The following is a 21,786-nucleotide window of genomic DNA, read 5'->3' as shown; positions in this document are numbered from 1 at the left end:
ACAGCTTTCATGAAACAAGTTAGGTGTGGGTGCAAAGACATGTGAGGGTCAGATTGTTGTGGGATTACGGTTCCTTGTGGCTCCATCATCCCATTGCTGTCTCTTCCCTCCGCCTTTGCTTGTTTGCTTTCTCCTTTTTCCACCCCTCTATTTTCCTATTCACCGTGTCATGAAGGGATACTCACAAAGGGTCAATTCCGCCCAGCATGGTTCTAGTGGAGATACGAATCACCATCAGCAGCAACTACATGAAGTGGATAAAAATTACAGGATGCTTTTCTCAAAGGGAGTTACAGAAATAGAATATGTCACAACCATCCCGAAGATTGAGACCTGATCAACACTTGAAGGGAATGAAGCCACAACTCCTGGGGCTGCATCTTTGGTCAAAGGTAGCCATTATCCTGGGACGATTAACTCCAGTGTCTTCACTGAAAACAGGTTCTTCTCTATTTGTCAGATGGAAAAATGAAATTCTTCCATTTCCGAAGGAGGTAGTTACCAAGAATACTTTTACCCAACAAAATTATTTCTTCCTCACCTCCTGGGCCTGAAGGTTGCATTGGCTGCCTCATGGGGTAGGCAGTTCAGTGGGGGGAAATCTCTCATCTGTAGTCTTGTCACTTGCACACTTGGTGCTTTGTCTCTCGGGGACTTTTAATGGAAACAGGCTCATTGTGATTTCAATGTGGGTGGGAAATTTATCATGAATAGTCTCCACAAAAATGTAATGCCGGTTGTACCTATGCTTTTCACAAAGCTATATACCTTCTTAGCTGTGAGAAGTTGAAAACAATGGTTAAAATGCTTCCAGGAAGAAGCAACTGTAATAATAAACAGAGCCTTAGCAAACATGTGCCAAAGTGTATCAGCTTGATTCCTGCCTTTGCTCTCTTTATCTCAGTCCCTACATATGCTATTAATCACCATGTCCTTGTCTGTTTACTAACAGAGCCCTCCTGCCTGAGGTGCCAGCATTCCTTTTGATTTGACACAATATGCTTTCATATTTCCACTGTGGGCTTTCTCATTTAGCTTGAATGCTACTCCTTAGCATGCTGTTGACTAGCTGTGTGACCTTGAGTACACAGCTTAGCATCTCTGAGCTTTTATTCAACAAACACCTTGGACTACCTTGGATTAACACTATGATAGCACTCTAAGACAAGGCCCCTATTCTAAGAAGCTTCAAATTTAGTAAGAAAAAAATAAAGGAAGGGAAGGGAAGAAGGAGAAAGGCAAGAAGGAAAGAAAAAGGGGTCTGGTGTACGTTAAGCTTTGAAAGGAAGCCAGGATTTGGTTCTTTCATCTTTCTGTATTAATAATACCAGAAGCAAGGGACCAAGTAAATTCTGCTGTCCCAGGTCCCAGGCCAGCTTCTGGTCCCTATCTCTGAGGTCTTATCCTCATCTTCTTTCTAAGAAACAGTTAGGCCTTGGAGTCAACTGTAGCTGGAAAATGAGGCAGAGGGAATGGCTGGTGATACTCAAAGAACTTCAGGAGGTAGACTAAGAAAATACATACACATCATCTGTGATGTATTTTTATGAGTATTGTATTATTTTATGAATTTTATTTTAGCATTTTTAAAATCCTCCCCTCCCCCCGCTTTTTTCTTTTACAAGAACAATTCATGTTCCTTAGAGAAATAGAAGAAAAAAGGAGAAATCAGAAAGCACTCATGAGCTCGTGTACCCAGACAACCACTATCAACACCTTTTTTTTTTTTGGTGTGGATCATTCCCCTCATTCTAAACCATGTGCAATCGCTTCAATTTACAACAAGTGGGATCATACTACTCTAACTGTTCTGACAGCTGTTTTTTCTTCCTAAGTAGAAATACAAAATTTATATTTTAGACACATTAATGAAAAATAGTTCCTATGTGTTGACTTTTCTAAATTAATATATTTCAATTGTTCTCAGTGGCCTGTTCTGTAAAGCAAACAAGGGTCTATTTCGATGTATGACACATTTTGCTCCCACCTCCTTAGAAAAGAAGAAAAGAAATTTAATACGGAAAGGCTATAGCGTATGCATTTGTTCTTAATGTCAAAGTTCCAAGAATCAGGACTTTTATTACATTAATTCTCATTCAGTTTAGGGTCAGGAGGAGAAAAGATTTATGAACGAAGATGTTTAATGATTGCCAAAACTGTATCTGTTTGCTTCTTAAGACCAATCTTTTCTACATGCCATAAAAAAGCTCCATCACACTGATAAATTGTTTCTAACCTTTGGATTAAGGATATAAAGAGATTTGTTCTCATCAGAGCATGAGCTTTCACTGAGTAAAGATACACAGTTCAGATTTTCAAATGAAGGTCAAAATTCTTTGTTTTATAAGTGACAAGAAGCATACCTGCTTTTCTCCAAATGACATGAAAATGTACTGGCTCACCCGCTTATCTCTTGTGATGATCAGGGATATTGTCCCTCCTTGAGAGAGATCTGACCAAGGAGCATGTCAGTTCTCTGTTCTCGTACATTTATTTTGGAAGGGATAAGAGAGAAATGTCAGAGATTTCCTAGAAAGAGTTGAGTTCAGCTCCACTGCTGTACTTTGGCTTCTCTTTGGAGAAGGGTGACTGGTTTCCTCAGTCTTGTGCCCTCTTCGGGGCGCCATGATGTTCTTTAACTTCTGTGTCTTTGGGTAGAGGAATCCATCTGCACATGCCTGACATGGTTGTCTTGGTGTCTGGAAGACAAATACCGCACTTTCTTCAGAGGCTGATCTTGCCTAGTCTCAAACCTGGTGGTGGACTTTGTAACCAGCATGGAGATGCTGGTGATAAGAAAGGATGCAATTAGAACATCATTCATGCATGTTGTAGCCAAAGAACACTCCAAGTTGACCTTATCTGTGTTGGGTCAGTTGTGTTTTCTGTGTCTTTAGTTTTACAGAAGTTTCAAACCCCTCTGGGTTGGTTTCTCCTTCCCTCTATTATTTAAGTTAGATTTAATTTCTCCTTCCATCTTCTTTTTACAACCACTTGAATATTCAACACTGTACTTCCTCTTCACTGTGTTTTATGCCTCCATCTAAGGAGAACAGGAACCATGAGAGGTTGTATTCTGAAAGGACATGGAACAACATAATAGAAACCAGACATCACTTAATACTTGAGGTTGGAAAGCCATTGTCCCTGGGGATTCTCCCATGCCTTTCTTAGTGGAACCAGCACAGATGCCTCTGGCCAGGGCTTCTTCTGGGATACATTGATTCCGGTCTGGAAGTCAAAGCAGTACAAGAGGTTATATAGATAGCCCAAATTATGCAAAAGAGTCCTTATTTTTGATAGACACCTGAAAAGCTTGGATTTGTGCCTTATCCCAGGGAGCTAGCCCTCACCTGACCAAGGATTTCTTGCTGGCGTCATCAAGCCTCATGCTAGGATTACTCACAAACCTGCCTTCTCTTATTTCACAACATCCTAGGAACATGTACCATGTAGTTTCTATCGTTAAATATTTCTTTTAGAGGTCAGATGATAAACATGATCCATATGCTACTCCACAGACTTTTTCAGTATTGTTCAGTAGAGGAAGAAATTTTAAGGCTGAATTAGAACAGATTAGGAAGTGTGAACAGTGGTTAATATGACCATTCTACAGTTAAGATTTCATTAAGTATGCTTCAGTTTCTATTACCTATAAATATATGAGAGTGAAAGTCGCTCAGTCATGTTTGACTCTTTGTGACCCCATATGTGCACTTGTATAACTTGTGCTCAGCTGCTAAGTCATGTCCAAATCTTTGTGACCCCATGGACTGTAGCCCACCAGATTCCTCTATCTATGGAATTTTCCCAGGCAAGAACACTGGAGTGGGTTGCCATTTCCTACTCCAGGGGATCTTCCTGACCCAAGAATCGAACCCGTGTCGCCTGCATTGTAGGTGATTCTTAACCACTGCGCCACCTGGGAAGCACCTAATTGTATAGAGTAGTCTGGAATTAAACAATAAATGTTATCTTTACTCCTTTCCTGTCTTCAGGGTTTATGATGTTCATCTATTCAACAAATATATACTGAGCATCTACTATGTACTAGGCACTGAGTTTATCACTGGCAATAAGCACTGAAAAGACAGACAAATCCTTGCTATCCTAGAGGGATATGTGCTATTGACCATGAAAGCTGATTACTACATGTAAGAAAAAAGAAGAGAAAGCAAATTTTGGAAAAGACACCCTTCACTGTCTTTCAGTTAAAAACTAGCCTTCAGAGACCATGCCCAGAGTCTGAGAATCCAACTGCCATCCATGCCATGCAAAAGACTAACCTCGCTCATCATTTTGAAACACTCTTTTCTATTCTGATCAGTTGAAGTCCAGGCTTGAAGAGCTTTTGGTTTTTTATTTTTCTGGCTGTCTCGTCGTGTATTTTAAACCATGACAGAAAAGGATTAATAGCCAAGAGAACAGAGGGCCTGACAACTCAATTCTGTCACCCATGAGTACTTATTAAGCTGCCACCTGTACATAGCCCAATGCTAGATGCTCTTGCTAATGACACATGTGTGTCTCTTCTCCCTGTGGGCTTGGCACACACCAAACTTAACAGAAAACTGCAGCTCCAAGGCCCACGGTGAGTGTGGGGTCAGGGCCTTGGGCAAAAATTCAACTGTGTGAAAAAAAAGAGGCAGATACAGGTCTAAGGTTAATTACATCCTGTGGAGCTCACACTTTTAAAGACATTGTGGGGAGGGGCTGGCTGGTGACCATATGAAGGTTAATGGCACTATTATATATTGAAAGAGTCTATATTGTGTCAATAAAGAGTTAGACTTCTTTCTAACAATGACATAATTGACCATAGCTGCTCCTCCAATGCACTGAGATAGGGCATTGAAGATGAGGGTTGTTATCAGAAGACACGCACGTACACACATCCACACACCTGTGCACACCCCACGCACTTTGCCGAGAAGACTCACTCCGCTGTCTTTGGGTTTTCAAATGATCATGGCATCAGTTAACATTGGGAGAACTTTATTATCCTTTTGGTTGTTGGGTGAAACCCATCCGAAGACCCCAAACTGCTGAAGATTAGCATGGAGAGAGTTTAAGATTCTCTTAGGGTTGGATTTTAAGGCAACGTAATAGTTTCCAAATCAGACCTAGGGAAGGCTTGGCTTAAGTGGTAAACAGGGCAGATTTGAAAACTGTGTCCTTCTCACCGTGTCCTGGCTGTGCAGTGTGTGCTCTGTGAACACTTGCTAAATGTAGACTTCAAGAGTTTATGGCTGCCGCAGGTGGGGGTAGGGGGAGAAGGAAGGGAAGGGACAGGAGTTTGGGATGGACATGTATACTTTGCTATATTTAAAATGAAAAACAAACAAAATCTCACTGTATAGCACAGGGAACTCTGCTCAGTGTTATGTGGCAGCCTGGGTGGGAGGGCAGCTGTCCACCTGAACCTATCACAACATTGTTAATCAGCTATGTTCCAATATGAAATTAAAGGTTGAAAAAAATTAATGAGACTTCAAAGCTAGGAAAGGTGGACAGGCAACTTTGCTTCACCCTGTGGGCAGAATGAAATGGAACCAGGAAGCTATTGTTTTCAGTTTTATTTTCTGCTGCTACTGCTGCTAAGTCGCTTCAGTCATGTCCGATTCTGTGCGACCCCATAGACGGCAGCCCACCAGGCTCTGCCGTCCCTGGAATTCTCCAGGCAAGAACACTGGAGTGGGTTGCCATTTCCTTCTCCAATGCATGAAAGTGAAAAGTGAAAGTGAAGTCGTTCAGTCGTGCCCGACTCTTTGCGACCCCATGGACTGCAGCCTACCAGGCTCCTCCGCCCATGGGATTTTCCAGGCAAGAGTACTGGAGTGGGGTGCCATTGCCTTCTCCTTGAGGATTACATGGGACAGTAACTATGAAAATTTTAATTATTAAGGATTATAAATGTAAGAAATCATTTTTATTAATAGGTTAGATATCGATTTAAATGTTACAACTTACTAAGAATAAGAGTAAAAGTAAGCTTCTACTTTTAAAAGTAGAAGCTTTAAAAGGAGATGTTTTCAATCTGGAGATAAATATCTATATATATTTAAAATGCAAATGACTCAGTTCACCCACATCATTTAAATGGAGTTTAAGGAGGACAAAGGTGGGAAAGTTTTTAGGGTCACCATTCATGCGGGTTTGCCTAGGACTGAGGGGTTTTTGGAATGCAAGACTTTCAGTTTGAAAATGGGGACAGACCCCAGAAAACCAAGATGAGCTGTCCACCCTCGTCCTCTTCAACCATCTTCATTCCATGGCCTCTAATTTCAGTCCTCTCTTCTAACAGAGATTCAATAAACCTATGAAAATAAGCCCCATATCCTTTAACTGAATGGCAACAAAGCTGTCTCTGCAGTTCTTGGTGAGGGTTTAGGGGTGCCATGGGAGCAGAAGAGAAAATATTCCATTTCATTCTGCTTATTCTCCCGGCCTCCTGTTATCCATCTTCTAGAAGAGCTGTGAGTTAAACAATGCACACTCAACACTGCCCACCTGAAACCAGTCACCGCACCACTGCCGGCATTCTCCCACCACAAGTACCTAAGAATAATGTTGCTGGAGTGTCAGTGGAAAACATAAGTTCTACTCGGCACAAACTTGGAAGGCAAGTAATCAAGGTGTTTACCTGATGAATGAAGAGGGGGACAAAGGCAGTATCATCTCAAATATATCTAACATTTTCCCATTAAGCCATGAAACTTGCAGATATTAATCATCAAAATATATTTACCCTGCCCATAGGTTCATGCAGCCTTGCACAAGAGAAATGACCAGTACAGCGCTTCCTTTCATCACATTACCAAAGATGAAATGAATTTTGAAACAATATCCCAGGTGAATTAGACACTTAGCCACTTAACAAGAGGCTTTGCTAGGACCCTCGTTTATTATTTCCAGAAGTTAAGTCAGTTCCTGCTAATAATTCAGTCCCATCCTGTTCACATCTCCATTATTTCACGGGCAGGAGATTTTGTGGCTAATGGCCAGACCCTATTGTATCTTGAGTTTGGCATTGGAAATGGTTCTGAGAGCTTCCCGCTGAGCCAAGAGTCAAGTTAGAGATCTCCTGTGCAGAAAAGGGTGGGTATTCCATTATTCTGCAATATAGCAGAGTAAAATAAGTAGGATTTCATTTAAGCTGTGTTTCTCTTTTAGATTAGGTTAAATGGCCAAGATGCTAAAAGCCTCCTATCTTGTACAAATCGAGTGTCTCTGTCTGCTGATTCTGACCATTCTGGCTGCAAGTCATATTCTGAAAAGCTTTTGATAAGCATCTAAGTGTAGGGAGACATCTCATGTGTCTTGCTAGGAATGAGCACATTTTTATACCGAAGAAGGGTACTGCTCCCTCTTTAAGTGTCTTTCTTCCTTCAGGGATATTTTAAAGGCAAGATTGAGAGTTTTAAACCAAACTGTAAATCTGAGTTTCAAATGTTAGTCCCAGTTTTTTTTCGTGGGAGGTGGGGTGGGAATATTTGGAGGACAAGTCAGAATATCAATAATTCAAGGTGTATCCCCTAGAAAGATATCTGTTTAGGAAGGAATTTCTTAAAACAGAGAAAGCTCATTTCATAGTTTTAAAAAAAAAAAGCACAACACGGGAGAGGGAGAACCAGGATTGGTCTACTTGCTACCGAATTTCCCATCACCCACCTCTGGTCTGACCTTGCCCACTGGGGACCATCCTCCTCTCTCATCAAGGCTCGAGGGCCTCTGACAGCAGAAAAAAAATCCTCTTCCACCCACTGGTTGATGCTTAAAATTCTACTATTAGGACTTAATCCCTTTAGTTTCAGCTTTGATCCCAGTTAAAATGCAAATACCTCTGGGTGGGGTAACCCTTTTAAACTGTTATCAGCCCTTTACAGTCCACTGAGAAGGAAGAAGCCAGGCAGATTCCACAAGGGTTGAGAGGGGAGATCTTGAGGCCAATGCGGGATGGAAGATGAAGTGTGAGCACAGAAGGAGGTTCTCGGGGCCAGAAAACACCCGCCTCTCCCAAATGCCGAATCATGACAGCATCTGAAAATGGGAATCGTATTATGACTGAACAGCGCAGCATAAATTTATGTAGAAATAACTCTACCAAAGAATCTGAGAGCAGCATTAGCTGAACAATGGGCTGAGCTACCATTCTACGAAAAGATAATTCAAATGTTGGGGCCCATTCTGAGATAAAATATAATGCCTAATCCTGAGGGTTCAGCCTTTCTGTTCTAACTTTAACTAAGGAAAAAAGTTTAGCCTTGTTAAAGCTATTATCTGTTCCTAAATTGCATAGTATATAAAATGTAAATGTGATCACACCACTCTTAAATTATTATAACAATACGCCATTCTGTTTTCTTCCCCTTGACATTTACAAAATTCATTTGGAAGAGTGGGATCTACCTCACAGAGATTAGTGATAAATCATGTATTTTTAATGAATATCAATAGGAGAAACCCCATGACATAGCCCACCATCTAATTTGATTAAACTGTGCTTAAGGCAACACTACCTCTCTGGCTAGGGAATAGCTCCATAATGACTTTGTGAGCATTATTGCAGGCTGTTTTAATGATTTAATGAACTGCCTCTATATTTAGTTCAATAGCCTTAAAATGATTAGTGTTTAAGAAAAATTAGCTCACTTTGATTTGATTCTATTTGATGGTAAGTTTAAATAACCTAACCCTTCAAAACACAGTGGAAAAAAAATCCTAGAATCACAGCCAGCTAACTGCTAGAAAACATTATGACCATCATTAATAACCGTTCATTTATGTTTAGCTACAGTATCCAGCCTGACATGCTCATCGGAGGAGCTAGGCTATAGGAACAAGGGCTAACGCTGCATTTCATCTTCCCTTTCTACGAATGGGAAGGGGAGGGAGCGGGGAGGAGATGGGAGAAGTGAGAAAGAGCCTTCAATTTCATGTGTTGGGCTATGACGAGTTTTCTCTAGTTCAGGTCCGAAGTGGGTCTCTGTCAACACTTGGGAGAAGTTCCAAGTTTCTGAGAGAGGAGGAGGGGAAAATTGGTGTGAGGTTTTGAGCCAACCCCGCCTGCTGTGATGTGGCCAGCCAGCATGGTTAGGTTTGAGCAGCATGGTCAAGAAACTCCCTGGGACACCTGATGGGAGTCAGGGAGGCTTTCTGCAAAGAGGACTGAGGCAGATGGTGCTTTTTAACGACGGTAAGTGATCTGAGAGTTGGTATGATACAGCAGAGGCCAGGGCTGGCACCTCACTCCAAACTAAAGAGGGTCACAGCACACAAATAGAAGGCTGTTTTGTAGAATCCCTGTGGGTCACCACTGCATGGCCACAACCCAAAACCTGGGAAATAATTGCAATATTAGAGAACCGAGTACTGCATTTCATCAGAAACATCTAAGCCAGTGGTCTGATTGTGTAGGATGCAATGTTAAAAATCATCTTAGAGGCAAGTTACAGATTGAGAAATTTGTTTAGTTTTGAACTCTGGAATAATAATAGGGAATATTTATGGAGTGTTTACCAAATGCCAGGCAATGTTTACTCTTCACATAAACTCTAAGAGGTGAAGGCAATGAACATCTTCACTTTAGCAGAGAAGCCAAAGCTCAGAGAGACTAAAGAGCTTGCCTAAGGTCACACAGCTTGGTGGGGGGAGGGGAGTGTGGTACAGGCTTGCACCCAGGTCTGTTTGACTTCAGGTCCACTCTGTCACATCATCTTTCATGTCTCCATCCATGCCAAATCATGTGCCAAGAATATTCTGAGTTAGAAACAGGGACAGATGTAAAGAAAATGGATGTCAGAGGAGGCTTGGTGAGTATCCAACAATTCTCTAAATGAGGCTGCTCACCCTGGCCTCCATTACTCAGAGCTGTCGCTGCAGACTCCTGGGCCTTGGGGGCAAGAATGCAATCCACCAACCATCCCTCCTTCTTGTCCTTGGGACGGGAGGGAAATATTTCTAAATGAACCATTGTCATCTGATGACAAAGACCTGTACTTCTTGGCGTGTGCTATACACCCCCAAGACACTTTTCCTCTTCTCTCGCTCTCTCTATTAATATCCACCCTTCATCCACTCCCACTCGTGCCCCTTCTGCATTTAGGTGTGCACACACACCTGCCGCACACATACACATGCACATACAGGGCATACATTTCAAGGCCATTTACTGCGCCCCTGGATGGGCACTGTAACTGCATGGATGCCATAACACAGAGAAGAATGAAACCCGGTCTCTGCCCATGGCTCTGTACTAGAGGGAACACACGGTCTTCTGGGGAGAAAGGACTGGTTTGAATAAACATGTACGATGTCACTTGGCCATCACGTCTTCCTTGGTGTTATTCAAGACAACCCAACACTTTTTCACAGTCTACTTGGCAAAGGTGCCAGCCTCCTTCTGGTGTCACTTTCTCTGGTCTCAGAGCCACCCTTTGTCTTTCCCACCCTCACTCCAGACTTGACCTTCCTTCCCCATCAAGTCACCAAAAAACCTGCCCCATAGCCCATGACTCATTTTCTCATGACCACCTGTTCTGACATACTCCTTCTGGACTTATATGGAAGCAACAGAATAACTTGTGTCTTTTCCCCTCCAACAGAGGCGATGAGCATCTATCTCACGCTGCTGAGGTGTCAGGACATCATTGGATGCTGGAGTGGCAAATTTTTATATATAGTTACTCTGTAAATGAAGGTTGTAAGCCACATTGGAATTGGTAAACTGGGCACATGAGTCTGATCCTAAGGGGGCAGTGTCATTCAGTGCCAACCCATTGTTATCAGGCAGGGATGCCAATGGTGTTAACAGAGCCCCTGAGTTTTCAAGATGAACACAAAATCCTGTTCTAAATTTTTTAAGTTGGCTCATTTTAAAAGAGAGAGAGAATGTTGGGCAGCCTAAATAAGACACACCTGTAATTCAAATATAGCCAACAGTGCCAGTTTGCCAGCTAGGACCACAGCCCCAGGTTTCCTTGGCGTAGTAATAAAGAACCTGCCTGCCAATGCAGAAGACACAGGTTCAATCCCTGAGTTGGGAAGATACCCTGGAGAAATGGCAACCCACTCCAATATTCTTGCCTGGGAAATCCCATGGACAAAGGAGCTTGGCAGGCTACAGTCCATGGTGTCACAAGAGTCAGACAAGACTTAGCAATTGAACAGCAACAATGCAGCAGCCCTGACAGACCCAGTTGTGTGAGAACCAACACATGCAAGGATTTTAGAATCTCAGCCACAGCTCAGTATGGAGGGTTGCTCACCCTGTTCACCAGTGACTCTCTAGACACTAAAATAAGCACTTAACAACAGATAAGGTTGACGTGCCTTTTGGGGTGAATCAAAGATTTGAGATGTTGCTGCTAATAACTCTTCCTGTAACCCACCCAAATCTCTAGCTCTCGATGAGGAGAAAAAAAAGAAGAAAAAAAAAAAAACACTCCTGGCTGTACATATGCAATATCCAATCAGAATTTTAAATTACTTGACCTACATTTATATCTTCTGACTCTGGTTTTGAGTATTGTGTTCTTGAAACAGCTGCTGTAGTGTTGAGGGCTCTAAACTTACTTATTTGCTCCTGCCCTGCCTCTGAGCACTTCCTGTAATCATAAATCCAGCTGGTTTAATAGAAAATATGAAATTTCATGCAGAAGGTAGGTCTTGAAATTTAGAAACCTTTATAGGAAAATGGGAGATCATGGTTTCTTAAGGTGGGGAACCCCATACATTTCCCACTTTAAATTCCATCCTTCTCTGGAGATTGGAAAACTTACCCCCAGAATTGGAATAAAAGGATGGATCAGTGGTTTTTGGATCCAAAAGGCAAAATCTCAACAGGTTTCCTGTATGTGCAAAGCCACTTGAAATTGAGTATGTGTCAACACAGATTTAATTAACTCCCAGCCAGGACATATTGGAAATGATCCCAGAAAGTTGGGACAAAGGAGAAGGTGTTAATTTCTCAGCAAGAAAAAAAAAAAAAAGTGCCTTATAACTGCACTGGATTATGGCTCAGGGCTGGGTGAATTTTCAAGTGATCTATTTCAGGTGCGCTGAAAACAGGTGGCAATAAAAATCAACAAGTCAGTTGAGTGAGGCTGACTCCAGCCAGTGAGGCTGGAAGGTATAGGACAGGGTCTAGGAATCAAGACTACAAACATTATTTGACATATAAATCGTTCCAGAATCCCTGATTTTGGAAGGGATAGCAGTGAGGTGTTCTCAAGAACTTAAAGTCAAGATTATCTGCAAGAGTTAAACCAGTTAAACATTTTATTTTAAGTTGCACACATTGGCTGTGGTTACTCATCTGTGGTAGAAAGTCAACAGATTGAGTAGTTTGGCAGTCTCAAACCCCAGTTGACAATGGCAGCCCCTAAACCAGGATCTTCCCTCCCATTCCCTAAAGCCACAAAGATGCACAAGATGGGCAAATTAGGCGAATATAAGCCATGCCTGTAGCATAACTAGGAGACCAAGAATACTAGGAATTTCAAATTATGGTAGGTAGATAGATAGATGATCTGTTGTTGTTGAGCCACTAAGTCGTGTCTGACTCTTTGCAACCCCATGGACTGTAGAGCAGCAGGCTTCCCCTGTTCACCATTACCTTCTCCAAGTTTGCTCAGACTCATGTCCATTGAGTCATTGATACTATCTAACCATCTCATCCTTTGCTGCCCCCTTCTCTTCTTGCCCTCATCATTCCCAGCATCAGGATCTCTTCTAATGAGTCAGTCCTTTTATCAGGTGGCCGAAGTATTGGAGCTTCAGCTTCAGCATCAGTTCTTCCAGTGAATATTCAGTGTTGATTTCCTTTAGGATTGACTGGTTTGATCTCATTGCAGTCCAAGGGACCCTCAAGAGTCTTCTCCAGCACCACAGTCTGAAAGCATCAGTTCTTTGGTGCTCAGTCTTCTTTACAGCCCAACTCTCACATCTGCAAATGACTACTGGAAAAACTATAACTTTGATTAAGCGGACCTGTGTCAGCAAAATAATGCCTCTGCTTTTTAATATGCTGTCTAAGTTTGCCATACTCTCCTTCCAAGGAGCAAGCGTCTTTTAATTTCATGGCTCCAGTCACTGTCCACAGTGATTTTTGAAGCCCAAGAAAAGAAAATCTATCACTGGTTCCACTTTTCCCCCTTCTACTTGCCATGTAGTGATGGGACAAGATGCCTTGATCTTAGTTTTTAGTTTTTTTAATGTTATGTTTTATGCCACTTTTTCACTGTCCTCTTTCACCCTCATCAAGAGGCTCTTTAGTTCCTCTTTGCTTTCTGCCATTACAGTGATATCAGCTGCGTATCTGAGGTAATTAATATTTCTCCCATCAATCTTGATTCTAGCTTGTGATTCAGCCATCCCCAGCATTTTGTATGATATACTCTGCATATAAGTTAAATAAACAGGGTGACAATATACAGCCTTGTCCTACTCTTTTCCTGATTTTGAACCGTCCATTGCTTCGTGTCCAATTCTAACACTTGCTTCTTGACCTGCATACAGGTTTATCAGAAGACAGGTAAGTTGGTCTGGTACTCCCATCTCTTTAAGAATTTTTCAGTTTGTTGTGATCCACACAGTCAAAGGCTTTAGCATAGTCAGTGAAGCAGGAGTAGATGTTTTTCTGGAATTCCCTTGCATTCTCCATAATCCAATAAATGCTGGCAATTTGATCTCTTGTTCTTCTGCCTTTTCTAAACCCAGAATGTATATCTGGAAGTTCTTGGTTCATGTACTGCTAAAGCCTAGCTTGAAGGATTTTTGAGCATAAGCTCACTAGCATATGAAATGAGCACAAAAGAATGGTAGTTTGAACATTCTTTGGCATTGCTCCTTTGGGATTGGAATGAAAAGTTTTCCAGTCCTGTGGCCACTGCTGAGTTTCCTACATTTGCTGACATATTGAATGCAGCACTTTAACAGCATCATCCTTTAGGATTTGAAAGAGCTCAGCTGGAATTATATCACCTCCATTAGCTTTGTTTGTAGTAATGCTTCTAAGGCCCACTTGACTTCACACTCTAGGAAGTCCAACTCTAGGTGAGTGACCACACCATGGTGTCTATCTGTGGCATTAAGAACTTTTTTTTGTATAGTTCTGTGTATTCTTGCCACCTCTTTTTAATGTCTTCTGCTTCTGTTAGGTCCTTGCCACTTCTGTCCTTTATTGTGCCCATCTTTACATGAAATATTCCATTGACATCTCCAATTTTCTCGAAGAGATCTCTAGTCTTTTCCATAATGTTGTTTTTCTCTATTTATTTGCATTGTTCATTTAAGAAGGCCTTAGATAGATAGACGGAGAAGGCAATGGCACCCCACTCCAGTACTCTTGCCTAGAAAATCCCACGGACGGGGAGCCTGGTAGGCTGCAGTCCATGGGGTCGCTAGAGTCGGACACGACTGAGCGACTTCACTTTCACTTTTCACTTTCATGCATTGGAGAAGGACATGGCAACCCACTCCAGTGTTCTTGCCTGGAGAATCCCAGGGATGGGAAGCCTGGTGGGCTGCCATCTATGGGGTCGCACAGAGTCGGACACGACTGAAGCAACGCAGCAGCAGCAGCAGCAGCAGTAGATAGATAACTAGCTAGATGGCTACAGAGATAGATAGAATCTGCATGCTATGGGCTGAATGTTTGTGTCCACACTCTTAAATATATATATTGAAGCCCAAATTCCCCCAATGTGATGGTATAAGGAAGTGGGTAGGATGGTATTAGGGCCCTCGGGAGATACTTAGGTTTAGATGAAGTCCTGAGGGTGAAGCCCCCATGATGAGACTGGTGTCTTTATAAGAAAGAGAAAGACCCAAGAACTCTCTCTCTCCTCTCTCTCCACTATGTGAGGGTTCAGCAAGAAGACTGTCTGCAGGTCTGGAAGGGGACTCTCCCCAGGAACCAAACTGGCACTCTTCAGTTTCTAGAACTATGAAAAATAAATTTCAGTTAAGCTACCCAGTCTATGGCATTTTTAAGTTATATAATTTCAGCTGCACAGTTATAATTTGACATCCATATATACTACAAAGTGATCACCAGGACAAGTCTTCTAGTTACCTTTCATCACCATACAGTTGACTCCCTTCACTTGTTCCACCCACTCCCCCAACCCCCTTCCCCTCTAGTAACCACTAATCTGATCTCTGTATCTATGAGTTTGCATTAGTTTCAGTTTTGCTTTTTAGATTCCATGCACACATGCTAAGTCACTTCAGTCATATCCAACTCTTTGCAACCCTATGGATCATAGCCCATCAGTCTCCTCTGTCCATGGGATTCTCCAGGCAAGAATACTGGAGTGGGTTGCTGTGCGCTCCTCCAGCAGATCTTCCCAACCCAGGGATCAAACTGTGTCTCTTAACATCTCTTGCATTGGCAGACAGGTTCTTTACCACTAGCATCACCCGGAAAGCCCTTTTTAGAGTCCACATTTGAGTGAAATCATACAGTATTTGTCTTTCTCTGTATGACTTATTTCACTTAGACTAATATCTTCAAGGTCCATCCATGTCTTCACAAATGGCAGGATTTTGTTCCTTTTTATAGCTGAGTAGCATTCCACTAAGTATATATACCACATTTTTATCTACTCATCCAATAACAGACAAATTATTTCCATATCTTGGCTATTGTAAATACTACTGCAGTTAATATAGGGGTTCAGTTCAGTTCAGTCGCTCAGTCGTGTCCGACTCTGCGACCCATGAATTGCAGGACGCCAGGCCTCCCTGTCCATCACTAACTCCTGGAGTTCACTCAAACTCACGTCTATCGAGTCAGTGATGCCATCCAGCCATCTCATCCTCTGTCATCCCCTTCTCCTCCTGCCCCCAATCCCTTCCAGCATCAGAGTCTTTTCCAATCAGTCAACTCTTCGTATGAGGTGGCCAAAGTACTGGAGTTTCAGCTTTAGCATCATTCCTTCCAAAGAACACCCAGGGCTGATATCCTTTAGAATGGACTGGTACATATGAATTTTTAAATTAGTGTTCTCGGGTTCTTTGGATACATGCCTATCAATGGTGTTTTGTTGTAGTAGTCCAAGCTAAGATACTAGCGGGTAGTTCCCAGGTGGCGCAGTGGTAAAGAATCCACGTGCCAACGCAGGAGATGTAAGAGATGTGGGTTTGATCCCTGAGTTGGAAAGATCCTGCAGAGAAGGAAATGGCAACCTGCTCCAGTATTCTTGCCTAGAAAATCCTATGGACAGAGGAGCCTGGCAGGCTACAGTCCATGGGGTCACAAAAAAGTCAAACATGACTGAGCACACATTACTAAGACACTAGGGAAGCACAATTGAATATAATTGTAATTTAATAAGCAGACACAAAATCAATTCTATTGTACCCTGTTAAGAGAAAGCCTGGAATATGAAAAGGGAAGTCTGTGTAAAGGTAAGTTGACCCTGTTTATTTTATTTTATTTTTTTTGTCTCTGTTTTTTCACTGGTGTTCAAGTGGGAGAGGCACTAAGTCCAAGGGTTGTGAACTTTCTGTTCCAGGAGAAGTGGACTCTGTTGTGGGTCAGAAGTGATTTATGAAACCATGCAGTGGACAAGATTGAATACTCCTCAGAGCAGTCTACTTCTCCACACCATGATTCCAGGTTGACCAAGCAACCTTCTTAATACAAACAAATCTGGCCTCCCTGGCATGCAGGTACCAGGAAGGGCTAGGCAGGAAGCACAAGCATTTCAGTGATCAGAAAACACTTCCCTATTCTAAAAAGTTGATATCTAGGCTGCTATACATCACAGTCCTGTGAGCTTGCTTGATGTGAGTTTGCTTTCCCAAGTCCAAACAGTTCCTGAAAATAATATAGCAAAGAGCTTGATTGAAGGCAACAGTACATTTGCCAACAAATTATTTTTTGTTGGATAGCAACTATGACTCCATCTATGCCTCATTTTGTACCTAAAATGCCTTCTGTATGCCCGGCTCTGTTCTAGGTACTCAGAGATTATAAAACATGGTCCTTACCTTTTAGGACCTACCCATTCACTAGTAAAAATAAAATTTGGCACACAAAACCATTAGAGAACAATATACAATAGCAGGTGGTTGAGCACCTGTGGGGTCCAACAGGTAGCATTAAAGCTAAGAGGAGCTCAACACTTGGGATTAGGATACTAGTAATCATAATATGCTTAATTTTATCACATTGCTTCATCAATCAAGCAATTACACATATTCTACCTAATTTCATCCTCTGGCTAACTGCTGCTGCTAAGTCGCTTCAGTCGTGTCCGACTCTGTGCGACCCCATAGACGGCAGCCCACCAGGCTCCCCCGTCCCTGGGATTCTCCAGGCAAGAACACTGGAGTGGGTTGCCATTTCCTTCTCCAATGCATGAAAGTGAAAAGTGAAAGTGAAGTCGCTCAGTCGCGTCCGACTCTTCTCGACCCCATGGACTACAGCCTACTAGGCTCCTCCGTCCATGGGATTTTCTAGGCAAAAGTACTGAAGTGGGGTGCCATTGCCTTCCTCTGGCTAACTAGTTAAAGCAAATGCTATCATCCTTTCATTTGTTGTTGTTATTGCTTGGTTGCTAAGTCTCACTCATTTGCGAACCCGTGGACTGTAGCCCACCAGTCTCCTCTATCCATAGAATTTTCCAGGTAAGAATACTGGAGCGGGTTGCCATTTCCTTCTCCAGGGATCAAATCCAGGGATCTCCTGCTTGGTAGGCAGATTCTTTACCACTGAGCCACCATGGAAGCCTTCTCATTACAAATTTTAAAAACCTTAAGCCCAGAGAGCCTAAGTTATTAATACTTGGTCAAAGCATTATGTCTCCTTAGAAATCAAGTCAGGCCTCAAGTCCAGATCTTTTGATTCCAAGGTCAGTGCACTTTCTACAACACAGCTGAGAACAGGTAAGGTAATAAAGATGACTCCTGAAGACCACGAGTTGGAGAGAAAAAGACACAAGCTGCTTTCTGACATTCAGAGAAGGCTTCCTGAAGGAGATATGATCTGGGGGGAGACCCTACAGGATAGATGGGAGTAAGAGAAAACAGGATGTCTTCAGGCGTATCTCCTTCCTGAGATGTCCTAAGGCATCCCTGAGTCATGCCCTTGCAAGTCAAGATGAAAACAGTAGTCTAGGGACTTCCTTGTTGGTCCAGTGGCTAAGATTCCTAGCTCCCAAGGCAGGGGGCCCAGGTTCAATTCCTGGGTGGGGAATGAGACCCCACATGCTGCAATTAAGAATTCATATACCATAACTAAAGCATTCGCATGCTGTAACAAAAGATCCCAGATGTCATAACTAAAGATCTCACAAACCACCACTAAAACATCCTGCATGCTACGACTAAGACCCAGCACAGCCAAATAAATACATAATTTTTTTAAAAACCCAGCAGTCTATGCCATCAAAAGATCCAGGTGTTGCGGAGTCTGAAGTTTGTAACACCACAGAAAAAGAATACAAATACAGAATCCCCTCAATTCAGTTCAGTTGCTCAGTCATGTCCAACTCTTTGCGACCCCATGAATTGCAGCACGCCAGGCCTCCCTGTCCATCACCAACTCCCCGAGTTCACTCAAACTCATGTCCATCGAGTCGGTGATACCATCCAGCCATCTCATCCTCTGTCATCCCCTTCTCCTCCTGCCCCCAATCCCTCCCAGCATCAGAGTCTTTTCCAATCAGTCAACTCTTCGCATGAGGTGGCCAAAGTACTGGAGTTTCAGCTTTAGCATCATTCCTTCTGAAGAACACCCAGGACTGATCTCCTTTAGAATGGGCTGGTTGGATCTCCTTGCAGTCCAAGGGACTCTCAAGAGTCTTCTCCAACACCACAGTTCAAAAGCATCAATTCTTCGGTGCTCAGCTTTTTTCACAGTCCAACTCTCACATCCATACATGACTACTGGAAAAACCATAGCCTTGACTAGATGGACCTTTGTTGGCAAAGTAATGTCTCTGCTTTTCAATATGCTATTTAGGTTGGTCATAACTTTCCTTCCAAGGAGCAAGCGTCTTTTAATTTCATGGCTGCAGTCACCATCTGCAGTGATTTTGGAGCCCAAAAAAATAAAGTCTGACACTGCTTCCACTGTTTCCCCATCTATTTGCCATGAAGTGATGGGACCAGATGCCATGATCTTCGTTTTCTGAATGTTGAGCTTTAAGCCAACTTTTTCACTCTCCTCTTTCACTTTCATCAAGAGGCTTTTTAGTTCCTCTTCACTTTCTGCCATAAGGGTGGTGTCATCTGCATATCTGAGGTTATTGATATTTTTCCCGCAACCTTCTCAAGTCCCTACAAATCTTCAGCAGCACATAAACCCACTTCTGGCATCAATCACTCTGATATTCATAAGCCCCCAGACTTTATTTAGGATGCATTTGCTGATTGGTCTCCAAAGCTGTGAGAGGCTTCTGCCCTTGCCCTGGATGTGATTTATAGAAAGGACCTGTATTAGTTAGGATTAGATTCAGCTGCTAGTAATGAAAACAATAGTAGCAACAACAAAACAGTGGCATAAGTGAAAGAGGCATTTCTCCCAATACAAATGTAGACAACTTGGGGTTTACATGGAAACCCAATGATCACCAGGGACCTAAGTTCCTTCTCTCTTGTTTCTCCATCATTCTTAACACATGACTTCAACCTCATGGTACAAGGTGGCTGCTTGAGTCCAGCAATCATCTGTATTTCAGCCAACATAAAGGAGAAATTGCTGGAGGATATACATGCTTTTTTCTCTGTAAGGATACTGCCTGGGAGTTTCACACACCTCTTAGGCTTGCATCCCATTGGTTAAAACTTAGTCACATCAAGAAATATGGCACCATTTCTTCCAAGTTGTCCATTTTATTGGCATATAGTTGCTGATAGTAATCTCTTATGATCCTTTGTATTTCTCTGTTGTCTGTTGTGATCTCTCCATTTTCATTTCTAATTTTGTTGATTTGATTTTTCCCCCTTTGTTTCTTGATGAGTCTGGCTAATGGTTTGTCAGTTCCACTTAACTTCTCAAAGAACCAGCTTTTGGCTCTGTTGGTTTTTGCTATGGTCTCTTTTGTTTCTTTTGCATTTATTTCTGCCCTAATTTTTAAGATTTCTTTCCTTCTACTAACCCTGGGGTTCTTCATTTCTTCCTTTTCTAGTTGCTTTAGGTGAAGATTTAGGTTATTTATTTTACTTTTTTCTTATTTCTTGATGTAAGCCTGTATTGCTATGAACCTTCCCCATAACACTGCTTTTACAGTGTCCCACAGGTTTTGGGTTGTTCTGTTTTCATTTTCATTCATTTCTATGCATATTTTTATTTCTTTTTTGATTTCTTCTGTGATTTGTTGGTATTCAACTGCATGTTGTTGAGCCTCCATATGTTGGAATTTTTAATAGCTTTTCTCCTGTAATTGACATCTAATCTTACTGCATTGTGGTCAGAAAAGATGTTTGGAATGATTTAAATTTTTTTGAATTTACCAAGGCTAGATTTATGGCCCAGGATGTGATCTATCCTGGAGAAGGTTCCATTAAGTTGCAGGATATAAAATCAACACACAGAAATCCCTTGCATTCCTATACACTAACAATGAGGAAACAGAAAGAGAAATTAAGGAAACAATTCCATTCACCATTGCAACTAAAAGAATAAAATACTTAAGAATATATCTACCTAAAGAAACAAAAGACCTATATATAGAAAACTATAAAACACTGGTGAAATAAATCAAAGAGTACACAAATAAATGGAGAAATATACCATGTTCATGAACCAGAAGAATCAATATAGTGAAAATGAGTATATTACCCAAAGCAATCTATAGATTCAATGCAATCCCTATTAAGCTACCACTGGTATTTTTCACAGAACTAGAACAAATAATTTCACAATTTGTATGGAAATACAAAAAACCTCGAATAGCCAAAGCAATCTTGAGAAAGAAGAATGGAACCAGAGAAATCAACCTGCCTGACTTCAGGCTCCACTACAAAGCCACAATCATCAAGACAGTATGGTACTGGCACAAAAACAGAAATACAGATCAATGGAACAAAATAGAAAGCCCAGAGATAAATCCATACACCTATGGACACCTTATCTTCAACAAAGGAGGCAAGAATATACAATGGAGAAAAGACAGTCTTTTTAACAAGTGGTGCTGGGAAAACTGGTCAACCACTTGTAAAAACATGAAACTACAAAACTTTCTAACACCATACACAAAAATAAACTCAAAATGGATTAAAAATCTAAATGTAAGGCCAGAAACTATAAAACTCCTAGAGGAAAACATAGGCAAAACACTCTCCAACATAAACCACAGCAGGATCCTCTATAACCCATCTCCCAGAATATTGGAAATATAAGCAAAAATAAACAAATGGGACCTAATTAAAATTAAAAGCTTCTGCACAACAAAGGAAACTATAAGCAAGGTGAAAAGACAGCCTTCAGAATGGGAGAAAATAATAGCAAATGAAGCAACTGACAAAGAATTAATCTCAAAAATATACAAGCAACTCCTGCAGCTCAATTCCAGAAAAATAAATGACCCAATCAAAAAATGGGCCAAAGAACTAAACAGACATTTCTCCAAAGAAGACATACAGATGGCTAACACATGAAAAGATGCTAAACATCACTCATTATTAGAGAAATGCAAATCAAAACCACAATGAGGTACCATTTCATGCCAGTCAGAATGGCTGCTATCCAAAAGTCTACAAGCAATAAATGCTGGAGAGGGTGTGAAGAAAAGGGCACCCTCTTACACTGTTGGTGGGAATGTAAACTAGTAC

At 41.7% G+C, this 21,786-nt stretch overlaps 1 long non-coding RNA gene across 1 annotated transcript in view; it reads right to left on the bottom strand.

The window, feature by feature from the left end:
* Nucleotides 1-2,475: 2,475 nt before the first annotated feature.
* Nucleotides 2,476-21,786, bottom strand: part of LOC147363256 (uncharacterized) — a 148,418-nt gene continuing 129,107 nt past the window's right edge. Inside the window, exon 3 of the long non-coding RNA XR_015136867.1 lies at nucleotides 2,476-3,231. This is a non-coding gene — a long non-coding RNA (uncharacterized LOC147363256). The remainder of the gene's footprint in view (nucleotides 3,232-21,786) is intronic.

The sequence above is a fragment of the Bos grunniens genome, chromosome 11, assembly GCF_055505025.1.
Source record: "Bos grunniens cultivar Pamir isolate PY7600 chromosome 11, Bosgru_T2T1.0, whole genome shotgun sequence".
Classification (NCBI taxonomy): domain Eukaryota; kingdom Metazoa; phylum Chordata; class Mammalia; order Artiodactyla; family Bovidae; genus Bos; species Bos grunniens.
Note: the sequence above shows the minus strand (reverse complement) of the source record. Positions and strands in the feature narration are given on the sequence as shown.